Raw genomic sequence first — 19077 nt, 5'->3', positions numbered from 1 at the left:
TCTTGTTTTTATTTTCATTACTCTAGGAGGTGGATCAAAAAAGATCTTGCTGTGATTTATGTCAGAGAGGGTTCTGCCTGTGTTTTCCTCTAAGAGTTTTATAGTATCCAGTCTTATATTTAGGTCTTTAATCCAGTTTGAGTTATTTTTGTGTGTGGTATTAGAGACTGTTCTAAAAAAATGGATTAAAACATTTTTTAAAATTTTATTTATTTATTTTTGGCTGCGTTGGGTCTTTATTGCTGCCCATGGGCTTCCTCTAGTTATGGTAAGCGGGGGCTACTCTTCGTTGCGGTGTGTCGGCTTCTCATTGTGGTGGCTTCTCTTGCTGAAGAGCATGGGCGCTAGGCACACAGGCTTCAGTAGTTGTGGCCTGCAGTCTCAGTAGTTATGGCTCATAGGCTCTAAAGTGCAGGCTCAATAGCTGTGGTGCACGGGCTTAGTTGCTCCACGGCATGTGGGATCTTCCCAGACCAGGGCTTGAACCCGTGTCCCCTGCAATGGCAGGTGGATTCTTAATCACTGAGCCACCAGAGAAGCCCCAGATTAAAACATTTTAAAAAGTTTAAAAAATTCACTAATGTGTGATAACCCTCCCAGATAACTGAGACCCTTGGAGACTTTATCTCTTAAACTTGTTCATTTTTGACTTTTAGCAATTCATTAATTACAGTTCAGTGTTTCCTACCCCAGAACTGGTCCTCTGCTTGGGGGTTTCCGTTTTAGTAAGTTGTGATTCTTTGTATTCCTCTTTCTGCCTCCCTAATTTTCAGAGTAGCGTCTTGCCCTGTGACCTCACTTCTCTGACAGATCTAAAAAGAGTTGTTTATTTTTCAGTTTCTTCAGCTTTTTACCTGTTGTTAGGATAGAATGGCAACATCTAAGCTCCCTACAGCCTATACTGGAAACAGAAGTCCTCATGTTCTTCCTCTTTTAACCATTATGATTATGCTATGAGTTAGATGTTACTTTTAACATTATCTTAAGGATGCGAGGCTGAGGGTCAAGTAGATTTCTGACTTGTCCAAGATCACATAGTTACTACTGGCAGAGCCAGGACTTGAAACTTAAGTCTGCCTAGCTCCAATGTCTGTATTTCAAACCTCTAACCTCTACTGTGCTAACATTATTGGCCTGGAAGAGTGCTGAAGAATTAATTACAATTTGGTTTTATTTTCACATCCTAATGTAAGTCCTGTCTATATTTTAATATCTCTTCAAAGTTCCATTCAAGGCTTACTTCCTCCAATATCTTCCTCTCCCATCCTTGGAAGTTTTGAATATGTTAAGTTCAGTGGCAAAGAGGAAGTATGGTTGCAGATGGAATTAAAGTTGCTAATCAGCTGATCTTAAAATAGAGAGGATATCTTAGATTATCAGTGTAGGTCCAACATAACTGCAAAGGCTTATAAAAGTGGAAGAGAAGGTCAGTGAGAGGAAGATGTGACTATGGAAGAAAGGCACAGAGAGTTACACTATTGCTAACTTTCAAGATGGCTAAAGGAGCCATGATCCAAGGAATCCAAGTGGGCTCTAGAAGCCAGAAAAGGCAAATATGTTAGTTCTTTACTGAAGTCTCCAGAAAGGAATGCAGCCCTCCCTACACTTTAGTTTCAGCCAAGTGAGAAAAGTATCAAACTTTTAACCTACAGAACTGTAAGATAATACATTGTATTATTTAAACTACTAAGTTTGTGGCAATTCATTAGAGCAGCAATACGAACACAATACACTTGATCCTTATGAACTCCTGCTGCAGCATTGATGTCTCAATCACACATTCATCAGATATTTAGTGGGGTAACCTTATACCAATATCCAGATCTTAAAGTATATGATTTTTTCCCACAATTACACTGTACATTCTCATAAACAGGAAATATGCCACATGTTGGTATCTTCTGAATTAAGTACATTGTTTTGCACCAAAGGTGTTCAGCAATACTGATGGTTGTGAGTTCTTACACAGAAGGATTGTTCATTTCCTTCTAAACAAACATTTCTTTGTTCCTTTTTAGTTGTCAGGAGTTTGAAAGGTCATTATGCCCCAAATTCTTATCTTCAGTTTTTACATCTAGAGAGGTGAAGACTCTCCTTTTTCTAAGTTGATAGTTTTGGGTGTAAGTGTAATATATGCAGCTTCCTTTTCTCATAGCTGTGTTGAATACCAGCTATTTTAAAAATCAACATAAAATGAAACATATCAGCTTACTTTCTAGTTATTAAAGCACAAGCTGTACTTTAGGATGTTTTGCCAAACTCAACTGAAAATTGGCTCACTTTAAAAAGTATAATTTTCCTGGTTGCTAGGTAGGTTTTTTTTTTAATGTGGCATATTGTCTTTGGGGAACTTTTTGAATTAAAAGAAAGAGAGAGTTGTTTAAACAATATAATCACTAAACATAACCAGTGATTACTTATCAGGACTTTATTTAAGTTCCTTTCACAATGCTGATTTCCTGTGCAATATAATCTGGAGTTGCCGTGATGTTAACTACCTCATGATAACTTCAGTGAGAGTCTGCAGGGACTCTGTTATGATGCCATTACAATGAGAGGTTAGAATGAGAAAATGCATAAGGATGCAAGTCCAAAAAGAATCCATTATATGCCAATTTATGTCACAATGAATATGATAGCAGAACTATTACAGTGTAAGTCTTTGGAGAACCCACATTGAGGGATGTGATTATAAAGGGATGTCAGAACATATTGTAGTACCTATGTGAGAGTTATATCAAGTTATAAAAAAAAAAGTCAAATATGGCTCATATATAAATCCATGAACCACAGAAATGCCAAGACCAGGGTTTGCCTTAATGGTGTTAGTGAGCATCAGTGAAGAGTAAGATGCCTAACAGAGGGTGGTGTGTGAGCCAACCAACAGTCATTAACATCACAGCTGACAATTCCTTCATGATGGCATCTTTGTTCAACATGGACAACATGGGAAGGACATTGTCTTTTCCCTCATGGTTAAAGATCAAGAAATCTTTTCCACATAAAGTTCCTGAGTTAGTGCCTCTGTCTTACTGTTTCTAATGCTTTTCTTAATCTGGTACTTCCTTTTAACTATTTCCTAGGTTTGGATTATTTAGAAATGAATTTAAAACACTGAAACTGACAGTAAAACATAAACTCCATTTAACCAAAGAAAAAACTCAAACTGAATGTTTTCGTTTTTCTTTTCTTTTTTTTTTTTTGCGATATGTGGGCCTCTCACTGTTGTGGCCTCTCCCGTTGCGGAGCACAGGCTTTGGACGCGCAGGCTCATCAGCCATGGCTCACGGGCCCAGCCGCTCCATGGCATGTGGGATCTTCCCGGACCGGGGCATGAACCCGTGTCCCCTGCATCGGCATGAGGACTCTCAACCATTGCACCACCAGGAAGCCCAAACTGAATGTTTTATTTAAATATTTTAAAGTATGCTGGGATGAGAGGAAGGAATAATACTGAATTTCATAAGCTGGAGTTGAAATCCTGTGTTTCAAAAGGCCCATTAACTTCCTGAAATTGTATACACAGTTTTATGTGGAAGTGAATATAGACATTTGGGAGTGATGGTGCTAGGGATCCCTATAACTTTCATGAGGTTCCCAAAGGGTCACTGATCCATAAAGTTTTAAAGCACTGGTGCATGAGACCTTGTCTGTTTCAGAAGGCAAGCAATAAAACTACTGGAGATCTAGAGCAGTAAGTAACCTCATTAATTATGGGCAGATGTCTAAAAGGAAGGAAAACTACAATGACAAAAGTGAATGTTAAGGTGGGAGGAGATTGAAATAATGTGCCATATTTTTATGAACACTGAGTCAGGATTTTTATGGAAGTATAGAGTATGAATTCCCTTAAAAATATTCTTTGATTTGCTGTTAAGCACTCAAGATATAAGTCAGTTCACTGTTGGCCAAAGGGGCCAGGTAAACACCAGGAAAGCAGAGTCTGTCTGGTCAGTGATGAGTCAGAGGACAAATAGGCAACAAAAATCAAGAGTTCATAAATATCACAGGCCAAAGTAATACAAACCCATGCAAACAGTCAGTAGTCAAGAGACCCATAGATAAAGGAGCAGAATAAGGTAAATGATCAAATAGTCACACAAAGAGCAAATAGGAGCCTGAAATGAATTGAAGGGGAAAGCATATGGCAGGCCAGCACAATACTAGCTGCACAACCCTAACTGGATAAATTCACTACTATTATTGAACAATGACTAGGCACTCTACATATATTATCTTTACCATTCTCATTGATACTGTCAGATAGCTTTTATATCCATTTTAGATAAAAGGAAATGGAGGATGGATTAGTCTGCTCGGGCTGTCATAACAAAATACCATAGACTGGGTGGCTTAAACAATGGAGATTTATTTCTTATAGTTCTGGAAGTTAAGAAATCCAAGATCAAGGTGTCAGCCTGATTCTGTTCCTGGTGAGGACTTTCTTCCATGGCTGGCAAAGGCCTCCTTCTCACTGGAACCTCACACAAATTTTCACACGTGCATGTGTACACACGAGCTTGTGTATGTGTGTGTGCCTGCACACACACACAGATCTCTTCTTCTTATAAGGCCACTAATCCTGTTATGGGGGTCCTTCCCTCATAACCTAATCTAACCATAATTGCCTCCCCAAAGCCTCATCTCCGAATACCATTACGTTAGAGGTTAGGGCTCCAATATATGAATTTGGGGGAACATAAACTTTTAGTACATAACAGAAGCCCAAGTTCATACAGCTAGTAAGAGAATTTGTCAACCAGAGATCTCTCTCCTTTTGTTTCACCTGTTTAATTGCAACTTTATTTTTTTAATTTTTTTAATGTTTATTTATTTATTTATTTTTTGGCTATGCCGTGTCTTAGTTGTGGCACTCAGAATCTTCATTGCGGCACACAGGATCTTTAGTTGCAGCATGTGGGATCTTTTAGTTCTGGCGTGCAGACTCTTAGTTGCAGCATGCATGTGGGATTTAGTTCCCTGACCAGGGATCAAACCTGGGCCCCCAGCATTGGGAGCATGGAGTCTTACCCACTGGACCATCAGGGTAGTCCCTAATTCCATCTTTAAAAGGTTCTTGTTTCTAATAAAAGTCCTCTTTTTAATATTTGCCTTCATGTTGTTTGACCCCTCAGCTGTACTTGACATTATTGACTTTTCTATCATTTATTCAATCAGTATCCTTTGAACATGTACCTAAACTTAGGCTATATTTGTTAAAGTTACCAAAATGAATAAGACACAGTTCTTGCTCACAAAGAGGTTATAGTTTAGTGGGAGTGAAGAATGGGGTGGGGTGGGGGAAACAGTAAGAGAATAGAACAATTATAAAAAATTGAGTACAAGGGATAATGGGAGCATTTCTTCTGATCAAGGAAGTCATTTTATGGGAAATGAAATGTAGTAATGGGCTCATGTTCATGGGATTCTTGGTCTTATTGTGTTTACCAACACCCTGAAGCAGCTGGACAGATAGAACAGTGGAACAACCCTTTGAAGATGCAATTATGATTCCATCTGCATGGCAATGCCTCATGTGGTAAGGGTAATATTTTTTAGGATGCAAAATAAAGCTCTGTATTGGAGAAGCATATATGGTCTTGTTTCCTCCATAAACAAAATACATAGGTCCAGGAAACAAACTATCCTTAGTAATTTACAAGCAAAAGTTTTTCTTACTTTCCCCATCATTTTGTGCTCTGCTAGTCTAGAGGTCTTCGTTTCCATGGAATAAATGTTTCCACCAGGGTACACAGCAATGTTTCTATTAAACTAGAAGTTGACACTGTCACCTGCCTCCTTTGAGCTTCTGATGTCACTGAATTTACAGTGAAAAAGGACTACTGTACTAGCTGGGGTGATGGATCCTGACTATCAAGGGGAAATTTGGGCTTGCTCCTTCACAGGGAAGAAGGCAAGAAGGAATATATCAGACATGCAGGATATCCTCTGATACACACTTATTTTAAAAGCCAAAAACTAAAACAACTCATTGCAGGTAGGATTGCTAATGGCCTAGACCCTTCAGGAATGAAGGCTTGGATCACTCACTCCACCAGGCAAGGACTAGTCAAGGTGCTTGTTGAGGACAGAGGGAATATGCAACGGATAATGGGTGTAGGAAGTTATAAATACTTTATATGACCTCATGAGCAAGTTGCAGCAAGGAGAACTGTTTTGAGTATTTCTTCTAACTTTGATATGAATATATTAACCTTTACTATCACTTTCCTGCTCTTCTACCATGTAACAGAAGATATGGTAAGAATAGTTAATCTTAGATCTCTTAATCTTAGAGCTCACTATTTACATCACAGAACATCAAAGGTCTGGAGGGAGTTATGGGCTGGATTATGTCCCCCCAAAATTCATATATTGAAGTCCTAACTTCAGGTGTCTCAGAATGTGATATTTGTGATATTTGGATATAAGACCATTACAGAGGTGATTAAGTTAAATGAAAACATTAGAGTGGGCCTAAGTCCAATTTTACTGGTATCCTTATAAAAAGAGGAAATTGGGCACAAAAAGAGACACCAAAAGTGTACGTGCATAGAGGAAAGGCCATAAGAGAACACAGTGAGAAGATAGCCATCTGCGAGCCAAGGAAACAGGTCTCAGAAGAAACCAAAACTGTTGATACCTTGATCTTGGATCTTTAACCTCTAAAACTGTGAGGAAAAAAAAAAAAGTAAAAATATTTCTGTTGTTTAAGCCACTCAGTCTGTGGTATTTTGTTATGCTGGCCCAAGCTGATTAATGCAGGGATATAATTCACTTAGAAGAGGAATGGATATTATCCGAAGATGGACAAGCATCTTATTTTGGTTAATGAATTTTTGATGGTACAAAGGAAAATTGAATCATGTTGCTACTGTGTTTATATGGATGACAAATATGGTTAAAAGAGGTGTATATGGATGCCAATTTGGCAAGGTCACCATTCGGTGGTCTTATACTGTATAAAGGAAGAACTAGACTTCCTAGAATTCCCTTCCCTTTATAGTTTTAAGTTAGTACTGACCTCTAGGTAAAAACTTCTGAGATTTGGACGGTGGAAGTTAAGCAGCAGCCATTATGCTCTCAGGGTAGGTGTAGGTGTAGGGATTCAGAAACCATGCAGTTCATACACATTGTGGCTGATTTTCTGACTCATCTTGTTAGCTTAGAGCAGCAGACAGGTGTGCAGCTACTCCAGCCTCTACCAGATCTCCTTCAGCTTCTCTGAGTCCTGGGCTAGGGACACATGTGCAATTCCATGGCAAAAGTTGCCAGTTTCTTCTGCAAGTCACCTGCGTTGATGAAGACAAAGGTAGTGATAGACAAACACAGGTTCCAGTTTGTCCTCTTGGGTTTCAGTTAGTCCTTGTGGGTTACAGGCTGCCCTGACTCTCTTTTGTTTCAAGTCCTGATTTTCTTCTCAATACTGGCCCTACTGACCCTTAGTGACTTTAGACCTACCCACCAAATATGAAGGCATTAGACTTCCATAGTCTTCTACATCAGCTCCCACAATTCCATATGATCCAAAACATATATTAAATCCTTATTCTATAAAGGATTTAATTTATTCTACAAATCCTTTATTCTAACTTCTCAGAACTCAGAGAGGTTCTGAGTCCCTGACCAAATCCTAACTGATACCGTTTACTTAGCTTCTCAGCCTCTCAACAGCCACATTCTACTAGGTTTCTCCACTCTATGTGTGTGCCACTTACAATTTGGTAATACCTCAAGAGGAAAATCTGCTTGAACTGTCAGGTTTACTTTTCTGCCCTTCCCTTTTCTTTGGGATCTTTGCCAGTCATGTATTGGCTGCTTTGGTAGCTGTGAGCTCCATTTTTTTTTCTCTCAGCCTCATTAGATGGCCAAAAGCTCTGCAGACCCCCCTGACTCTTAGAAGCCACTTCTACACGTGCCTCTTATGAATCAGCAAATTTCTTGAAGGGAATGCAAGGTAAAATGTTGAGCACATGCAGGGTGAATTTCTCTTGTCTGTTGAATTTTGATTCCTTAATTCTGTCTTCTTATTACCTCTCTGATATGTCTAAACAGGAGGTTCTTTGTAGTTTTCAGCTTTTTTGATTGTTCTCTTTCTCCTTTTCTTTCAAGATTCTTCACAAACATCATTTCTCCTATCAAACTTTCCCTAACAACTGCCCTTCCCCCACCCTAGGCAGACAGTGGCTGCATTATTGATGTTTCAGTAACACTTTGCACATTGCTCTTTTGGCACTTATCCCACTCTACCTTTATTAACTGTTAACAGTGTTTTAGCCCCTACTGGAATGTGAATTGCTTGAAGGCAAAAGCTGATTCACCTTGTATCCTGATCCTCTGCGCAGTGTCTGGCACATAAGGTGGCTCAATGTTTAGTGAAGGAATGAATGAATTAATTATACATAAATGTTCCAAAAATGCTTCTTCACTGACTCTAAAAGTTCAAAATTTTCTTTCCTATTTGAAATTTATATATGCTGTTTTAAAATACATTGGTACTTGGTGGGGGGCAGTGTCTAAAACTATTCACTTTTTATCTAGTTAATACCTGTTGACTCCATGATAGTTTATTAAGTTTTGTGATGAATCCACACATTTATTCCAAAAGAATAAATAGTTGGATTTCCAGAAGAAAATAATAACTTTTATCCTGAATTATTATTTTAATGATAAAAATAAAAGGGCATCACTCAACTTTGAGAATTGCATGAGAACAAAATAATCACAGGTATCATCAAACCACTCCTTCCTCTGTAAGATCTCATGCTCCATCTCCTGCTTTCTTATGACTGTCTGCTTCCCCAGAGTGCTAGATGGAGTAATCTATTCATGTTAACTGTGAAGATGAACAATTCAGTCAATCATCTGGAATCATTGTCTAATCAACACAAAGCATCTGGATATTTAGAAACATCTAGATGACTGACTACATTTTTCACTTTGCATCCAGATGTTTTGGTGTCATGTAGACACAGAATATTGCTCATGAAAATGGAATCTTGGTATAAACCTTAGCACAAGGTATTTTCCCAAAGAGTTATGATTTACTCTCCTTTTCTTATGACTCAATTTCAATTTATGTATGTTTCTAGCATTGGCCAAACATTAGTAAACCGAAGCCCTATTATGCATAAACAGTAACAACTTCCTGAATATATTATCAGCAAAGAAAATTTTGTATCCTGAGAAAATTTTCATAAAGCAGGCAATGTTATCTATTTATGTCTTTGCCACATGTATATTACCACATAGAGATCTTGCCAAAAATATAGAAAATAGCACAGTAGGAATACAACATTTACTACAAAAAAGAAATCATTTGATGGATACAACATGACTACAGTTTCAAACAGAAGATCTACAGTACTTTCAAGTTTATGGCAAAATGAGTTAATGCATTCTGGGAAAATTACACTCCTATTCTTCAACTTATCAAGTGAAAAGAATAAAATATAATTGAAAGAAAACCTCTGTGGTATTCATGAGGCTGTTGACTTGCACAAATTGTTAAACTAGCATGCTGTTTGTACTTAATGCATGTAAATTTATAAGACCAACAAGCTTACTGATGTTTTTTGTTGTTGTTGTGTTTTTTTTGTTTTGTTTTGTTTTGTTTTGTTTTTGCGGTATGCGGGCCTCTCACTGTTGTGACCTCTCCCGTTGCGGAGCACAGGCTCCGGACGCACAGGCTCAGTGGCCATGGCTCACAGGCCCACCCATTCCACCGCATGTGGGATATTCCCGGACCAGGACACGAACCTGTGTCCCCGGCATCAGCAGGCGGACTCTCAACCACTGTGCCGCCAGGGAAGCCCTATGTATTTTTTAGTTCTTAGAACCAATCACATAACCTGTGATAAATCTAATTTCCAACTTTATAAATTTTCCTGGGATTGACTTGCTGTTAAACTACTTACAGTAAAGCTGACCAAATCTGTCACACAGGCAGTAGTAATAGCTGTATGTAATGAAGTCCACTCATTCAAGTGTCTAGGTATATAAATTCATCCTTAATCATATGAAAAATGATCTCATAATTTACACTGTGCAGTATACCATTTTAGATTAATTTCATAATTTTACATTGTTTAAAGGTCTTTTGTTCCCTGTGATTATGTATCTACCTAGTAAAAATCTGTAACGTATGACTTTGTTCTACAAACCATTAATTTATAATCATTTTACATATGTCAGTTTTGATAATTATGGTGCTGTACAATCTGTTTCAGTTGACAGTACTTTGGCAGAAGCAGCCACTTTTTATTATTATTATTTACATGGTAATTTCAGCTCTGCTTTTATTTTCATTCCATTCACAATTATTCTTTTGGGTTATTTTCATACCACTGAATAAAAATGGCTACTCTTATTTGATCTGTTTCATTACCAGGGTATCTAATATTATTTATCAACTTACTTTATTTCTTAAGTTAAAACAAGGTTTTATTTCCTCATTGAGTGGGAAGTACTGAAGTCTTGTTTGAGTTGAAGTCACATAAAGCACTTAATATTGCATTATATTATTTAATCACCTTTAGTCATGCTTCCTTAAATTACATTTGCCAGAGTCTCCCCATTAGAAATTTCACTGGAAATCCTCAGTGAAGTTGGGTTTTGAGATACAAATGAGGATTAAAAAAAAAAAAAGACAAGCACAACAAGCTATTTTTCCCCATTATGTTCCTACAAGTTCATATGCTTCTGTTGAAATAATTCATGCATTTTAATGTTCATCATTACCTAAAGCATATTTTTATGTCATGTTATTACTGATTATTATTTATATAACACAGTTTACTGGATTCAGGCAGAAGTGGAGGACATTATATATTGAATGCATAATTATATTTTAGTTAGAATAGATGATGAATTATTTTACAAGTACAGTTGTTATACACAGCGGTGAGAATTAGATGTGAGTTAGTCAGTCCTCCAGGGGTGAAATCTTCCTATAAGCCCTCCAAACTTCTATCATAAATTAGAAGTTCAAGTAGGTTGGGTGCAGTTACCCACTTTGTAGGAAAAGGTGGAACCCTGACAGCTCCAAATTCACAAGAACTAATAGCATTTCAAAATGTATTCTCAGAACAATCAAATCAAGAAAAAAACCATAACAGTCAACCCAGCTATTTGATATCAGGCAAACAAAATAAAAATATTCTTTAAATATTATTTTCTTTTCAACTGGTCTTTGGGACTGTGGAAGTACTGCCTGGGTCACCAAATCCCGAGGATTCTGCTGGCAGGAATTATGTCTTTTTTTTTTTTTTTAAACATCTTTATTGGGGTATAATTGCTTTACAATGGTGTGTTAGTTTCTGCTTTATAACAAAGTGAATCAGTTATACATATACATATGTTCCCATATGTCTTCCCTCTTGCGTCTCCCTTCCTCCCACTCTCCCTATCCCACCCCTCCAGGCTGTCACAATGCACCGAGCTAATATCCCTGTGCCTTGCGGCTGCTTCCCCCTAGCTATCTACCTTACTACGTTTGTTAGTGTGTATATGTCCATGACTCTCTCTCGCCCTGTCAAAGCTCACCCTTCCCCCTCCCCATATCCTCAAGTCCGTTCTCCATTAGGTCTGCGTCTTTATTCCTGTCTTACCCCTAGGTTCTTCATGACATTTTTTTTTCCTTAAATTCCATATATATGTGTTAGCATACGGTATTGGTCTTTTTCTTTCTGACTTACTTCACTCTGTATGACAGACTCTAGGTCTATCCATCTCATTACAAATAGCTCAATTTCATTTCTTTTTAAGGCTGAGTAATATTCCATTGTATATATGTGCCACGTCTTCTTTATCCATTCATCCGATGATGGGCGCTTAGTTTGTTTCCATCTCTGGGCTATTGCCAATAGAGCTGCAATGAACATTTTGGTACATGACTCTTTTTGAATTTTGGTTTTCTCAGGGTATATGCAAAGTAGTGGGATTGCTGGGTCATATGTTAATTCTATTTGTAGTTTTTTAAGGAAGCTCCATACTGTTCTCCATAGTGGCTGAACCAATTCACATTCCCACCAGCAGTGCAAGAGTGTTCCCTTTTCTCCACACCCTCTCCAGCATTTATTGTTTCTAGATTTTTTGATGATGGCCATTCTGACTGGTGTGAGATGATATCTCATTGTAGTTTTGATTTGCATTTCTCTAATGATTAATGATGTTGAGCATTCCTTCAAGTGTTTGTTGGCATTCTGTATATCTTCTTTGGAGAAATATCTATTTAGGTCTTCTGCCCATTTTTGGATTGGGTTGTTTGTTTTTTTGTTATTGAGCGGCATGAGCTGCTTGTAAATTTTGGAAATTAATCCTTTGTCAGTTGCATAATTTGCAAATATTTTCTCCCATTCTGAGGGTTGTCTTTTGGTCTTGATTATGGTTTCCTTTGCTGTGCAAAAGCTTTGAAGTTTCATTAGGTCCCATTTGTTTATTTTTGTTTTTATTTCCATTACTCTAGGAGGTGGGTCAGAAAGGATCGTGCTGTGATTTATGTCATAGAGTGTTCTGCCTATGTTTTCCTTTAAGAGTTTGATAGTTTCTGGCCTTACATTTAGGTCTTTAATCCATTTTGAGCTTATTTTTGTGTATGGTGTTAGGGAGTGATCTAATCTCATACTTTTACATGTACCTGTCCAGTTTTCCCAGCACCACTTATTAAAGAGGCTGTCCTTTCTCCACTGTACATTCCTGCCACCTTTATCAAAGATAAGGTGTCCATATGTGCGTGGGTTTATCTCTGGGCTTTCTATCCTGTTCCATTGATCTATCTTTCTGTTTTTGTGCCAGTACCATACTGTCTTGATTACTGTAGCTTTGTAGTATAGTCTGAAGTCAGGGAGCCTGATTCCTCCAGCTCCTTTTTTCGTTCTCAAGATTGCTTTGGCTATTTGCGGTCTTTTGTGTTTCCATACAAATTGCGAAATTTTTTGTTCTAGTTCTGTGAAATATGCCAGTGGTAGTTTGATAGGGATTGCATTGAATCTGTAGATTGCTTTGGGTAATAGAGTCATTTTCACAATGTTGATTCTTCCCTTCCAATAACATGGTATATCTCTCCATCTATTTGTATCATCTTTAATTTCTTTCATCAGTGTCTTTTAATTTTCTGCATACAAGTCTTTCGTCTCCTTAGGTAGGTTTATTCCTAGATATTTTATTCTTTTTGTTGCAATGGTAAATGGGATTGTTTTCTTGATTTCACTTTCAGATTTTTCATCATTAGTATATAGGAATGCCAGAGATTTCTGTGCATTAATTTTGTATCCTGCTACTTTACCAAATGCATTGATTAGCTCTAGTAGTTTTCTGGTAGCATCTTTAGGATTCTCTATGTATAGTACCATGTCATCTGCAAACAGTGACAGCTTTACTTCTTCTTTTCCGATTTGGATTCCTTTTATTACCTTTTCTTCTCTGATTGCTGTGGCTAAAACTTCCAAAACTATGTTGAATAAGAGTGGTGAGAGTGGGCAACCTTGTCTTGTTCCTGATCTTAGTGGAAATGCTTTCAGTTTTTCACCATTGAGGATGATGTTTGCTGTGGGCTTGTCATATATGGCCTTTATTATGTTGAGGAAAGTTCCCTCTATGCTTACTTTCTGCATGGTTTTTATCATAAATGGGTGTTGAATTTTGTCGAAAGCTTTCTCTGCATCTATTGAGATGATCATATGGTTTTTCTCCTTCAATTTGTTAATATGGTTTATCACATTGATAGATTTGCATATATTGAAGAATCCTTGCATTCCTGGAATAAACCCCACTTGATCATGGTGTGTGATCCTTTTAATGTGCTGTTGGATTGTGTTTGCTAGTATTTTGTTGAGGATTTTTGCATCTATGTTCATCAGTGATATTGGCCTGTAGTTTTCTTTCTTTGTGACATCCTTGTCTGGTTTTGGTATCAAGGTGATGGTGGCCTCGTAGAAGGAATTTGGGAGTGTTCCTCCCTCTGCTATATTTTGGAAGAGTTCGAGAAGGATAGGTGTTAGCTCTTCTCTAACCGTTTGATAGAATTCACCTGTGAAGCCATCTGGTCCTGGGCTTTTGTTTGTTGGAAGATTTTTAATCACCGTTTCAATTTCAGTGCTTGTGATTGGTCTGTTCATATTTTCTATTTCTTCCTGATTCAGTCTTGGCAGGTTGTGCATTTCTAAGAATTTGTCCATTTCTTCCAGATTGTCCATTTTATTGGCATAGAGTTGCTTGTAGTAATCTCTCATGATTTTTGTTATTTCTGCAGTGTCAGTTGTTACTTCTCCTTTTTCATTTCTAATTCTATTGATTTGAGTCTTCTCCCTTTTTTTCTTGATGAGTCTGGCTAGTGGTTTATCTATTTTGTTTATCTTCTCAAAGAACCAGCTTTTAGTTTTATTGATCTTTGCTATCGTTTCCTTCATTTCTTTTTCATTTATTTCTGATCTGATTTTTATGATTTCTTTCCTTCTGCTAGCTTTGGGGTTTTTTTGTTCTTCTTTCTCTAATTGCTTGAGGTGCAAGGTTAGATTGTTTATTCGAGATGTTTCCTGCTTCCTAAGGTGGGCTTGTATTGCTATAAACTTCCCCCTTAGAACTGCTTTTGCTGCATCCCATAGGTTTTGGGTCGTTGTGTCTCCATTGTCATTTGTTTCTAGGTATTTTTTTATTTCCTCTTTGATTTCTTCAGTGATCACTTCATTATTAAATAGTGTATTGTTTAGCCTCCATGTGTTTGTATTTTTTACAGATCTTTTCCTGTAATTGATGTCTAGTCTCATGGCGTTGTGGTCAGAAAAGATACTTGATACAATTTCAATTTTCTTAAATTTACCAAGGCTTGATTTGTGACCCAAGATATGATCTATCCTGGAGAAGGTTCCATGAGCACTTGAGAAAAATGTGTATTCTGTTGTATTTGGATGGAGTGTCCTATAAATATCAATTAAGTCCATCTTGTTTAATGTATCATTTAAAGCTTGTGTTTCCTTATTTATTTTCATTTTGGATGATCTGTCCATGGGTGAAAGTGGGGTGTTAAAGTCCCCTACTATGAATGTGTTACTGTCGATCTCCCCTTTTATGGCTGTTAGTATTTGCCTTATGTATTGAGGTGCTCCTATGTTGGGTGCATAAATATTTACAATTGTTATATCTTCTTCTTGGATCGATCCCTTGATCATTATGTAGTGTCCTTCTTTGTCTCTTTTAATAGTCCTTATTTTAAAGTCTATTTTGTCTGTTATGAGAATTGCTACTCCAGCTTTCTTTTGGTTTCCATTTGCATGGAATATCTTTTTCCATCCCCTTACTTTCAGTCTGTATGTGTCTCTAGGTCTGAAGTGGGTCTCTTGTAGACAGCATATATAAGGGTCTTGTTTTTGTATCCATTCAGCCAATCTGTGTCTTTTGGTGGGAGCATTAATCCATTTACATTTAAGGTAATTATTGATATGTATGTTCCTATTCCCATTTTCTATATTGTTTTGGGTTCGTTATTATAGGTCTTTTCCTTCTCTTGTGTTCCTTGTCTAGAGAAGTTCCTTTAGCATTTGTTGTAAAGCTGGTTTGGTGGTGCTGAACTCTCTCAGCTTTTGCTTGTCTGTAAAGGTTTTAATTTCTCCATCAAATCTGAATGAGATCCTTGCTGGGTAGAGTAGTCTTGGTTGCTGGTTTTTCTCCTTCATCACTTTCAGTATGTCCTGCCACTCCCTTCTGGCTTGTAGGGTTTCTGCTGAGAGATCAGCTGTTAACCTTATGGGGATTCCCTTGTGTGTTATTTGTTGATTTTCCCTTGCTGCTTTTAATATGTTTTCTTTGTATTTAATTTTTGACAGTTTGATTAATATGTGTCTTGGCGTATTTCTCCTTGTATTTATCCTGTGTGGGACTCTCTGTGCTTCCTGGACTTGATTAACTATTTCCTTTCCCATATTAGGGAAGTTTTCAACTATAATCTCTTCAAATATTTTCTCAGTCCCTTTCTTTTTCTCTTCTTCTTCTGAAACCCCTATAATTCGAATGTTGGTGCGTTTAATGTTGTCCCAGAGGTCTCTGAGACTGTCCTCAGTTCTTTTCATTCTTTTTTCTTTATTCTGCTCTGCAGTAGTTATTTCCACTATTTTATCTTCCAGGTCACTTATCTGTTCTTCTGCCTCAGTTATTCTGCTATTGATCCCATCTAGTGTACTTTTAATTTCATTTATTGCATTGTTCATCGTTGCTTGTTTCATCTTTATTTCTTGTAGGTCCTTGTTAACTGTTTCTTGCATTTTGTCCATTCTACTTCCAAGATTTCAGATCATCCTTACTATCATTATTCTGAATTCTTTTTCAGGTAGACTGCCTATTTCCTCTTCATTTGTTAGGTCTGGTGCATTTTTATCTTGCTCCTTCATCTGCTGTGTGTTTTTCTGTCTTCTCATTTTGCTTATCTTACTGTGTTTGGGGTCTCCTTTTTGCAGGCTGCACGTTCGTAGTTCCCGTTGTTTTTGATGTCTGTCTCCAGTGGCTAAGGTTGTTTCAGTGGGTTGTGTAGGCTTCCTGGTGGAGGGGACTAGTGCCTCTGTTGTGGTGGATGAGGCTGGATCTTGTCTCTCTAGTGGGCAGGTTCACGTCTGCTGGTGTGTTTTGGGGTGTCTGTGGACTTATTATGATTTTAGGCAGCCTCTCTGCTAATGGGTGGGGTTGTGTTCCTGTTTTGCTAGTTGTTTGGCATAGGTTGTCCAGCACTGTGGCTTGCTGGTCGTTGAGTGAAGCTGGGTGCTGGTGTTAAGATGGAGGTCTCTGGGAAATTTCCGCCATTTAATATTATGTGGAGCTGGCAGGTCTCTTGTTTACCAGTGTCCTAAAGTTGGCTCTCCTACCTCAGAGGCAGAGCCCTGACTCCTGGCTGGAGCACCAAGAGCCTTTCATCCACACGGCTCAGAATAAAAGGGAGAAAAAGTAGAGAGAATTAGTAGAAGTATGAGGAAAGAAAGAAGGAAAGGAGGAAAGGAAGGAAGGAAGAAAGAAGCAAAGAAGGAAAGAAAGGAGGGAGGGAGGGAGGGAGGAAGGAAGGAAGGAAGGAGGGAAAGAAGGAAAAAAGACAGAAAGAAAGAAGATACAGTAAAAATAAAATAAAGTATAATATAGTTATTGAATTTAAAAATATTTAGAAAAAAAAAAAAAGACGGATAGAACCTTAGGACAAATGTTGGAAGCAAAGCTATACAGAGAAAATCTTACACAGAAGCATACACATACACCTTCACAAAAAGAGGTAAAGGGGGAAAAATCATAAATCTTGCTCTCAGAGACCACCTCCTCAATTTGGGGTGATTCGTTGTCTAAAGGAGGGAAGGACGGAAGGAAAGAAAGAAAAACAGAATGAAGGTAAAGTATAATAAAGTTATTACAATTAAAATTAATTATTAAGAAAAAAAATTTTTAAAAAAAACCATGGACGGATAGAGCCCTAGGACAAATGGTGGAAGCAAGACTATACAGACAAGATCTCACACAGAAGCATACACGTACACATTCACAAAAAGAGGAAAAGGGAAAAAAATCATAGATCTCGCTCCTAAATTCCACCTCTTCAATTTGGGATCATTCCTTGTCTATTCAGGTATTCCACAGATGCAGGGTATATCAAGTTGATTGTGGAGCTTTAATCCGCTGCTTCTGAGGCTGCTGGGAGAGATTTCCCTTTCTCTTCTTTGTTCTCACAGCTCACAGGAGCTCAGCTTTGGATTTGGCCCTGCCTCTGCGTGTAGGTCACTGGAGGGCGTCTGTTTTTTGCTCAGGCAGGACGGGGTTAAAGGAGCCGCTGATTCGGGGGCTCTCGCTCACTCAGGCCGGGTTTGGGGGGGGGAAGGAGGGGCACTGCGTGCGGGGCGGGCCTGCGGCGTCAGAGGCCGCGTGACGTTGCAGCAGAGGCCGGCGTGACGTTGCACCAGCCTGAGGCCGGCCGCGTTCTCCCGGGGAAGTTGTCCCTGGATCCCGGGAACCTGGCAGTGGCGGGCTGCACAGGCTCCGGGGAAGAGGGGTGTGGAGAGTGACCTGTGCTCGCACACAGGCCCCTTGGTGGCGGCAGCAGCAGCCTTAGCGTCTCCCGCCCGTCTCTGGGGTCTGCGCTTTTAGCCGCGGCTCGTGCCCATCTCTGGGGTTCGCGCTTTTAGCCGCGGCTCACGCCCGTCTCTGGAGTTCCTTTAAACAGCGCTCTTAAACCCCTCTCCTCGCGCACCAGGAAACAAAGAGGGAAGAAAAAGTCTCTTGCCTCTTCGGCAGGTGCAGGCTTTTCCCCGAACTCCCTCCCGGCTAGTCGTGGTGCACTAACCCCTTCAGGCTATGTTCAAGCCGTCAACCCCAGTCCTCTCCCTGCGCTCCGTCCAAAACCGAAACCCGAGCCTCAGCTCGCAGCCCCGCCCGCCCCGGCGGGTGAGCAGACAAGCCTCTCGGGCTGATGAGTGCCGGTCGGCACCGATCCTCTGTGCGGGAATCTCCCCGCTTTGCCCTCCGCACCCGTCGCTGTGCACTACTCCGCGGTCCCGAAGCTCCCCCCTCCGCCTTCCGCAGTCTCCGCCCGCGGAGGGGCTTCCTAGTATGTGGAAACTTTTCCTCCTTCACAGCTCCCTCCCACTGGTGCAGGTGCCGTCCTTATTCTTTTGTCTCTGTTTTTTCTTTTGCCCTACCCAGGTACGTGGGGAGTTTCTTGCCTTTTGGGAGGTCTGAGGTCTTCTGCCAGCCTTCAGTAGGTGTTCTGTAGGAGTTGTTCCACGTGTAGATGTATTTCTGGTGTATCCGTGGGGAGGAAGGCGATCTCCGCGTCTTACTCTTCAGCCATCTTCAAGGTCCCCCCCAGGAATTATGTCTTAAACACACTCACATGCACACACACAAATCCACCTTACCATTACTAATACACACACTGGAAGAGTGTGCTCAAGACTGGGCATGTCAAATAATGGCTGTCTGTCTTGAATTCCTATATTTTACCGTTAGATCTAAAGCTGATGTATTGTGCTGCCATAGTGGAATGTTTATCATGATCCAGCCCACGGACATCTTGGTTACTCTAGTGGTTAGCAAAGTACTTCATGATCTTTATGT

The sequence above is a fragment of the Delphinapterus leucas genome, chromosome X (genome assembly GCF_059928025.1).
Source record: "Delphinapterus leucas isolate spDelLeu-1000000601 "Yukka" chromosome X, BTC_Dleu_Yukka2, whole genome shotgun sequence".
Classification (NCBI taxonomy): domain Eukaryota; kingdom Metazoa; phylum Chordata; class Mammalia; order Artiodactyla; family Monodontidae; genus Delphinapterus; species Delphinapterus leucas.
Note: the sequence above shows the minus strand (reverse complement) of the source record.